At 34.0% G+C, this 7,860-nt stretch overlaps 1 long non-coding RNA gene across 1 annotated transcript; it reads right to left on the bottom strand.

The window, feature by feature from the left end:
- Positions 1-7,040: 7,040 nt before the first annotated feature.
- Positions 7,041-7,778, bottom strand: LOC140054894 (uncharacterized). Its single transcript, XR_011846583.1, has 3 exons — positions 7,732-7,778; positions 7,334-7,404; positions 7,041-7,070 (listed from the first exon to the last, which is right to left on the bottom strand). It is a non-coding gene; the product is annotated as an uncharacterized lncRNA (long non-coding RNA).
- Between the last annotated feature and the right edge of the window lie 82 nt (positions 7,779-7,860).

Below are 7,860 nucleotides of genomic sequence, written 5' to 3' on the forward strand. Positions count from 1 at the left end.
AAAAAAATAAAAGAAAACTAGTTTCATTACACCTCTCACTAGAAATAAATATATTTATAAATGAATGTGTAGCCGATCGGTTAGTGGCTAGAACCGTAGCCCATAGCCTTATGGCAAGGGTTCAGGTTCGAGGCTCACTCATCGCTCCATGGTTATAGCCTAGTACAACCGTCGATACGAGTAGAGGGTTGTGTACTGTACTAGTACACACATCATGTCGCCGACAGACGAACAATGTTGTTGGCAGCACCGAAAGTTGAAGCATGATAGTAGAAAATCTAAGTCCATAGCGCATTCAGACGACATGATTTGTAAATAAATAAATTCTATTACGATTAATTATGGAGGCATAACACAGATTCTGTGGTACGTTACGTAGGCATAAAGCTCTATTTTGTAAATTTAAACTCTGGTGATAAAAAGTCTTTTCTTATTTCGTGCGATCCTACAGTATGATTCAGGACACATTAACAGGAAAGTCTTATCAGGTCCATTTTTTAAAATACCAGGGTAGGGTGTTTAATACCTTTCAGATGCGTAGTGTTTGCCGCCAAAAGAAACGGTAATTATAACCAACAGCAGAGGAAATGCCCATCCGAATATTCTGAAAAATACAAATCTTCTTTCTGGATCACAAAACGCATGTTGAATACACATGTACATATCTGTAGACAAAATTGCCATCCACGAAAACGCCACCAACAGGGAGTAATGCAGACAAGCTGCGATGAGAGAACAGACGACCTGCGATAAACAATCAAAATCTTTAATTCATTGATTTGATTTTGTTTTTGTACTATGATATCAAGTTAGTTACTATTCATTTAACAAAATAAATATAATATATTGGTTGTGTCTTAAAGAAAATTCATTTATGAGGTAGGGAAGTTGCTATTTAAATACCCCATCTCCCCCCTTCCTCCAAATCATTTATTCCATTTATTTACAAAGTACAGAACAGACAAATCGTAGAAGGAAGTGGACATTTACTAAAAAAAAGTGAGTGGTACTGTGTGTAATTTAATGAGTAAATTATAGTGTTATATTATCGACAAATCAAGAACGAGTTTGCAAAGACAAATTTACCAAGAAAATATAATTTGCTAAGCAAATTAAACTCACCTTGTTTGTTATGTTAAATGACAGAAAAGAAAAACAGAAGTTTGTACATAGCAAAGAAATAACCAAATGCCTCAACATCCTATACCGTCTGGATTTCCTAAGGTCACTAAAAAAGCAAAGTAAATTTAAAAGCTGTCAAAAATATCTGTTTCGCTGGCGATATTTCAGATTTTATGTTAATATTAAACGGGTTTTATTTGTTCAAACCTGAGCAAGCATATGATACACATGGTGAATATAAGAAACCCGTTGGATATTGTCAACCCTGCATACGATAGTACTTCCATTCCAACGGCAGCGTTTTCATCTACATTTGAAGTATCCTGAAATGATATCAGCAATTTACGTTACATTTAAGTTTTAAGGTAAAATGCCACGCATACATTTTACAAAATGTGTAATTTTGTTTGCCCGATATCCTAAAGCGTGGTTCCCACTAGCGATGCAACACAAGGACGTAACGCAACGCAAGTGAATTGACCAATCACAAGCAATGGCTTATTCGCTTGTGATTGCTAACTGTCTATAACTTCGCTTGCCATTGGTTAAAACGCTTGCGTTGCGTTTACGTCCTTGCGTTACGTTCTCTAGTGGGAACCAAGCTTTATCTGATCAACAACCATACAAACCAAGCTTTGTGTTGAGTTTTTTTTTATTACCATAGTATATGAATTTCATAATATTCATAACTTAACATAGTTAATTACAATAATTAAAAATAATAATAAATACTACAGTAGTAATGAATACAATTTATGTGTTTAAATTTTAAATGTAAATATGTATAATTATGTTTGTATGATGATGTATGTTTAAGCGGATATTAGCCCTTGATGGCATTTGCAGCAATAAAGAAATTGAATTGAATTGAATTGAATATACAGTACATCTCCTTAAATATTGAAGTTCTTAACACATTCACTTAGCGTATTAAATTCTTAGCGTATTCACACAATTCATATCAATTTGGCATATTCATTTCTTAACATAATCATTATTTTAGCATATTATTGTGTTCATTTTTATATATAAAGATTGTCGGGTTGCACCAAGGTATACTACATTCGTTGATAAAAACATGATAGATTCTTGTAACTGATCAGATCGATACAGATCAATTACTCATTCGGAATCGCTAAGTTGCAATCGGCTTTTTCGGCAGTGGGATCAACCAAAACTCAAACATGGCAGATTTGCCCCCCAAAAAACAACATGAAAACAATCAAGAATGAAGTCATACCTCTGACGTTTGCATAAGAATTGCAAACGTTGTCAGGTGGTTACATTGACAAGTTATTGGTGAAGTCAGAAAATCTTCTGATATAGTTTCGCAGCCTTCTTTAGACCATGTGCTTAAATAAACAAATTTGATAATTTGGATGATAGAAACTCGCAAGACAACATAAACTCTAATTTGTAATAATAATTTTTTTTCGATTTGTGGGTGTGAAACTCTTATATAGATGTCCCTCCCCCACCCCGACACTAAGCAAACACTTACACAGGGTTTACAGTTTCATCAATAAAAGAACAGATTGGTTCCATGTTTGCAAGTTCTGTATTTTCAGATATCTAAACAAAACACAATATTGATTAGTGCAGAATAAAGACTATTGGTTTTATTCATAATTTTGTCGTAGTCATTATTATTTTCAAAACTAGTTATACATTTTGTATCATTTAGTATACATAGTATTGTTTAATTTCTAGGCCCTATTCCAGTTTTACACGATCAATTTTTGTGTTAATTAATAATAAAAAGATGTTTATTTACCCTTAATGTTGGAAAAACAAGTTTCACATTCGCACTTCGTGCATCATTTTGTCCATTAACATAAACTGTTACAGATACAAGATCACTCACAACTTCAGAATGTGTAAGATTGCTACTAAATATGAAGAAATGAAGAAATGAAAATAAGAGGGTTTGATAGTTAAAGATTGAGCAAGGGTGCTAAATTGGACATAACAACGCATAGTATTTGTTGTATTTTGTCTGATGACTGCGTGTATACACAGAGTTTTTTTTTTAAAGGGTAAATTTTGGAAATAATATTATGGGGAGATACGAGGATCGAGTAAATACTTACGGTATTGACACATTTACAGATATCAATTTTGCTGCGATTATTCCAATTGATTCTATTTAAGAAATGAACTACAATTAGTGGACAAACACTATTTAATAAAAATCCTGTAAAACATTTTAACAGCTTTTCTTAGAGTGAAAGATCGAACTCAGAACTAACTAAGAACTTGTACTTCCCCAAGTCTGTAGTTATTGACATTTTTTTATGTTAATCCACCAAAAGTCGGCTTTTCGCTTTTTGTCTGAACATACACGAGCTCAAATAGTATACGTATGAAACGCCATATGTCAAAATATTTATCTGTTTACTAATATTTTAAGGGAGTGAAAGAAACTTGTATTTGCTGTACTACTATACAGTACATAGAGCTTGTTGATTCCAATCAAACCGGTTTACTGTGACTGTGACTACTAAAGCGCAACGCAAGGACGTAACGCAACGCAAGTGAATTGACCAATCACAAGCGATGGCTTATTCGCTTGTGATTGCTAACTGTCTATAACTTCGCTTGCCATTGGTCAACACGCTTGTGTTGCGTTTACGTCCTTGCGTTACGTTCTAGTGGGAACCAAGCTTAAGAAACAGTAACTTACCATTTGTGTTTGCGTCTGATTCGAGTGCAAATTCAATTGCATTTGGTCCCTTTGTTATAGGAGTTAATTCAATCGTTGGACTTGATGACTTAATGAGTACACCATCTAATGTATAAACATAATTAAACTTAGATAATCTAACAACAGGATGCTGAGATAAAAGGGTTTATCTATGGCTGCGACACGATCAGTTTCACGCTCCTTGACAGACACTGCGCGCCGCAGTGAATAATGTACATAGTACAATGCTGTTGGTTTTGTCGCAATCAGACATAAGATCAAAAGAGTGCCTATCTTAGCAAGGCGAGCTCAGTGTCCTGTTGTAAGATTGCCTTGGTTACATTCATTATATGTAAGATACAAGATACAAGTCAACTTTATTACATCACCATCAATACGCTTCATATTGTTGTTAGCAATATGGCTACTATTTTGTGCCATTTATTCCTGTCGTGGGCCTCGTGTTTCTCAAGTGGCCTAGTGTAATTTAGTGCGGTTAGTAATTCCGGAGGCATATCACCTTTATTGTCAAAATACAATTTTGAGATATGTTCTGTATCTGAGTAGAATCATTAAATAATACGGATATATCCAATATTTAGTGTTCATTAGTGCGCATTTACCAGATACGTTTTAATTCTTATATGTGAAATATACAACTGACAGGACATAGAATTTCAATAGTCTAGTATCGAATATTTTGATAAAGACATTTAATTATTATCGAAAACTATTTTTTTAAACGGAATTTTAATTATTACCTGCTTTGTCATCCATCGTAAAATATTTCGACTCTCCGTCTGCTAGTTGATACAACTCAGAATAGAGCACAGAAGTGATGTTATCAACAAGGGCAATGACGTCATTTGAAATGTCGGTATCTGGTCATTTAAGGGAAGTAAATGTTAAAATATAGCTAGCAATTTTGAAATCTTAAATTTTGAAAATCGTTAGAAAGTCATACACGATGATGATAGAAGATGAAAGTATATAAAAAAAATAAATATGGCCTGATGTGTAGACTCAATTAAAGTGAAAATGTTTTAGTCTCAACGATTATAGGCAACGTCTTATATAGGCATAAGTTAAGATAAGTAGTAGTAATTAGTACAGTCTTGTATTTTTAATGTATTTATATGTAATGTTACTTTCTATGGACCAGCGATTCCGAAATAAAAGATTGAATGAATGAATGAATGAACACACCAGTTTATTGTTAACCACTTCGACAGAAAGTTATTTTATTTTATAATATTAGACATTCATTCCGAATATCGTACCTTGTGGATCATCGTTAAAACATCTAACACTAGCTGTTTCGGAGACCAAACAACTTCCAATTCTGCCAATTCCATTATGAAGGCAATCACTAAGTGTTGCCTCGGAACCAACACATTGCATCGACTTAACTATAGGATTTGCTTCTCCGTGATACGAGCCCGTGTAGACTTCAACGGCAGACGCGTAACCTAGCTGTCGACAAGCAATTGTCCCATCATCAATGTCCCATCCGTCATCACAAACCGCTCCCCATGCTCCGTTTTTGTCAGATATCTCCACTCGACCTTCATTGGGAGATGGTCCATTTACTAGTCGAATATCTAGGACCGTATAACAAAACATTTATAAAAATTAAATTTTACCTCATAAAACTTCGTAAATTAAAATGGAGGCCCGTTGTCTGGAAGTCAACGTGGTTTCTGGTTAAATTGAACTTTATTTTGTCTTTTTTCCCCCAATAAAAAAAAACCCCATATATTTCTCAAATTACATTTATATACAGACAATTAGCCTACATAAATATCTATGACAATTTAAATAATAGCTTCGTGGCTATACGTTTTTCTCCTCTTTAATACAGTCTTTTATTTCTTCTTTACTTTTCTGACCACAGAACACAATTATTTTCTTTACCAACAAAAAAAAGAAAAACAAAATTAAAAATATTAATTTTGCAAAAGTAACTTTCATCTTTTTGAAATTTAACACTTACTATATAATAAAACAGTTCTCATTAAATGTTAGGAAGGGGGAAGTTAATTTAAAGCTCTGTCTACACTATTAAACTTATGTGGCAACAAAATGTGATGTGCCGATACATGGACATGATGTCATAGAATAGTTGTAATATTCTTGTTGCTTGTGTTTGAACACATATGCTCCATAACTAAAAAATGTATTGTAGATGGAGAAGTATCCTAAACTTAGAGTTTGCGAATTTTCATTTTCTGTTTGTACGTTTGTTGATATGGATGAATTTTCCAAAATAATAGAAATTGAAATTGAAAATATCTCTACCATATTTGTCAAACTAGTTTGACAGTGTAGACAGAGCTTTAGATAACGGTGCACTGTACTCAGTAAAGTTTATTTAGATAAGTGTTAAGCTCTGTCTACACTATCAAACTTTATGTGACAAAAAAGTGTGATGTGCCCTAATATTGTAGTGATATGACGTCATCGTGTCCGTATATATAGATTTTTGTCACATAAAGTTTGATAGTATAGACAGAGCTTTAGATTACAGTATGCCTACCTAGTGTCGTATTCCTACAACGAACTCCAGCAAGTTGAGTACGGTTATAGCAACTCTCAGATATAATTCCAAGTCCCCCTGCACCACCGCCATTTGTACATTCGCTCAATGCATTTTCATACCCGTTGCAGTCGACTCCATCTGTAACCATGCCACTACCTGTGCCGAATGTGGCGTATCTTTCGTAGTCGTAACAGGAACGATAATTCAAGTACCTACATGCGACTGAACAAGCCTTAAAGTTCCAACCAAATGAACAGATTCCTCCACTGTAACTGGCGTTAAATAACAGCTCAACTAGACCTTCATTAGGTCCATTTCCACCCACAAGAATGATTTCTGTACATAAAAGCAAAATCACGGTATCAACAAAATTGTACATTTGTATAACAAAATTAATGCAAAGCCCTAAAGACGTATATTACCTACTGTATACACACAAACAACAATAGGGCAACAGTGTAAAGCTCTGTCTACACTATCAAACTTTATGTGACAAAAGATGTGATTTTCCCATATATGGACATGACTATATCACTACCATATGTGGGCATATCACTACCATATTTGGGCACATCACATGACGTTTTTGTCAAACTAGTTTGATAGTGTAGACGATGCTTAATACAATAAACAACGGCTACAATACAGTGACTATAATACAGTAATACAAATACCATTAAACACAAATGTAATTACCTTGTAACTCGGCCATCACAATTTGGTATGCTATGTAAAAACAGTATACAGAAAATAGAATGGTTAGATTGCTCAAAAGACCAAAAGTGTAATAAATTATAATTTATAAATCAAAATGCAAATTACTGAGAAAAATGGCGATGTTGTGGGTATCAGTTGCTGGATCAAAGCTATAAAACAGCCGAAACAAAATTGTAGAGTTTTTTGGGCACTAACCCTTGTTCGGTGTTAATTAAACTATGTTAAATAAACTTGCTTTTTTATTAAAATATTAATTTATGTTTTTATATTACCCGAATAGTTAAACGTTGTAAAGACCAAGACAATCTTGATTAAAATCGCACGGAAGTACATCGCCCACATGCTAGAATGAAAAGTGATAAAAGCACTTTCTAATGTTAGTTTCCACTGTGAGAAAAGTGTCTACTTAATTGTTAAAATATCCAACTCTCTATCTACCACCTACCACCGTTAAAACCATGATTAACAGTAACGTATCTTTAACCCTAACATTTGAGGAGAGTCAATTGGCCTACCTGTGGTACAACCGTTAAAACCATGCCTAACAGTAATGTCACCCTAATATTTGAGAGGAGAGTCAATATGCCTACCAGTCCTGTGGTACCACCGTTAAAACCATGCCTAACAGTAATGTAACCCTAACATTTGAAGAAAGTCAATATAAACCTACCTGTAGTACCATCGATATTCACATAAAAAGAAAGTCTTCTTAGCTTCTGGAACCCAACCCAATGAATAAAATATGATGACAAATACATTCATATTATGCAAATCGGTGACTTGGAAGATTATTTTTGCA

Source organism: Antedon mediterranea, chromosome 7, assembly GCF_964355755.1.
Source record: "Antedon mediterranea chromosome 7, ecAntMedi1.1, whole genome shotgun sequence".
In the NCBI taxonomy this organism is placed as follows: domain Eukaryota; kingdom Metazoa; phylum Echinodermata; class Crinoidea; order Comatulida; family Antedonidae; genus Antedon; species Antedon mediterranea.